Source organism: Arachis hypogaea, chromosome 7 (genome assembly GCF_003086295.3).
Source record: "Arachis hypogaea cultivar Tifrunner chromosome 7, arahy.Tifrunner.gnm2.J5K5, whole genome shotgun sequence".
Lineage (NCBI taxonomy): Eukaryota > Viridiplantae > Streptophyta > Magnoliopsida > Fabales > Fabaceae > Arachis > Arachis hypogaea.
The window spans coordinates 31558308-31560300 of NC_092042.1; the positions used below are offsets into that span (position 1 = coordinate 31558308).

The 1993-nt window shown below is 36.9% G+C and overlaps 1 non-coding gene across 1 annotated transcript; it reads right to left on the reverse strand.

Annotated features, from left to right (window-relative positions):
• Positions 1-1505: 1505 nt before the first annotated feature.
• Positions 1506-1613, reverse strand: LOC112704830 (small nucleolar RNA R71). The gene has a single exon (XR_003155433.1). It is a non-coding gene; the product is annotated as a small nucleolar RNA R71 (small nucleolar RNA).
• Positions 1614-1993: the final 380 nt, after the last annotated feature.

A 1993-nucleotide genomic window follows, 5' to 3' on the forward strand; every position in this document is an offset into this window, starting at 1 on the left:
TTGATTCTTGTTGCATTTTGATTTTTCCTTATTATTAAAAATCCAAAAATATTTTTAATTTGTGTCTTCTCAAGTCAATAATACAGAGAATTGAAGATTCAGAACATTCAGCAGAGGAATTGCACAGAAAAAGCTGGGCGTTCAAAACGCCCAGTGAAGAAGGACAGACTGGCGTTTAAACGCCAGCCATGGTACCTGGTTGGGCGTTTAACGCCCAAAAAGGTAGTGTTTTGGGCGTTAAACGCCAGAATGTGCACCATTCTGGGCGTTTAACGCCAGGATGGCTAAAGGGGGAAGATTTTGTTTTCAAATCAAATCTTTTTTTAAGTTTTCAAAATTTTTTCAAAATCAAATCTTTTTCAAATCAATTTTTCAATCAAATCTTTTTCAAAATCAATTTCTTTCCATTTTCAAAAATACTTGCAACCAATTAATGATTTGATTCAACATTTCAAGTATGTTGCCTTTTCTGTTGAGAGAGGTTTAATGTTTGAATCATATCTTTTCTTGTTAGCCAAGTTTTTAATTTTCAAAATCAAATCTTTTTAAAATGTTTTTCAAATCATATCTTCTCAATCACATCTTTTTAAAACTAATCATATCTTCTTAACCACATCTTTTTCAAAATAGTTTTCAATCAAATCTTTTTAATTTCTAATTTCAAAATCTTTTTCAAAAATCACTTGATGTCTTTTCCACTCTTGGTTTTCGAAAATTAATTAGTGTTTTTCAAAATGTTTTCAAAATTTCTTGCTTAATTTTCGAAAACCACTTCCCTCCTTCTCACATCCTTCTATTTATGGACTAACACTATTCCTTAATGCAAAATTCGAACTCCATCTTCTTTGATAAGTTCGAATTTTCTACTTCTGTCTTCTACTTTTCTTTTCCTCTGACACCTAAAGGAGTCTCTATACTGTGACATAGAGGATTCCACATTTCCTTGTTCTCTTCTCTTTCTTATGAGCAGGAGCAGAGACAAAAGCATTCTTGTTGAGGCTGACCCTGAACCTGAAAGGACCTTGAAGCGAAAGCTAAGAGAAGCTAAGGCACAACTCTCTGTAGAGGACCTGACCGAATTCTTCAAGGAAGAAGAACTCATGGCAGCCGAAAACAACAACAATGCCAACAATGCAAGGAAGGTGCTGGGTGACTTTACTGCACCTACTCCCGACTTCTATGGGAGAAGCATCTCTATCCCTCCCATTGGAGCAAACAACTTTGAGCTTAAGCCTCAATTAGTTTCTCTAATGCAACAGAATTGCAAGTTTCATGGACTTCCATTGGAAGATCCTCATCAGTTCTTAGCTGAATTCTTGCAAATCTGTGACACTGTCAAGACTAATGGGGTTGACCCTGAGGTCTACAGACTTATGCTATTCCCTTTTGCTGTAAGAGACAGAGCTAGAACATGGTTGGACTCTCAACCTAAAAAAAGCCTGGACTCTTGGGAAAAGCTAGTCAATGCCTTCTTGGCAAAGTTCTTTCCACCTCAAAAATTGAGTAAGCTTAGAGTGGAAGTCCAAACCTTCAGACAGAAGGAAGGAGAATCCCTCTATGAAGCTTGGGAAAGATACAAACAATTAATCAGAAAGTGTCCTTCCGATATGCTTTCTGAATGGAGCATCATAGGTATTTTCTATGATGGTCTCTCTGAACTGTCCAAGATGTCTTTGGATAGCTCTGCTGGAGGATTTCTTCATCTGAAGAAGACACCTACTGAAGCTCAAGAACTGATTGAAATGGTTGCAAATAACCAATTCATGTACACTTCTGAAAGGAATCCTGTGAACAATGGGACTAGTCAGAAGAAAGGAGTTCTTGAGATTGACACTCTGAATGCCATATTGGCTCAGAACAAAATATTGACTCAACAAATCAATATGATTTCTCAAAGTCTGTCTGGAATGCAAAATGCACCAAGCAGTACTAAGGAAGCTTCATCTGAGGAAGAAGCTTATGATCCTGAGAACCCTTCAATGGAAGAGGTGAA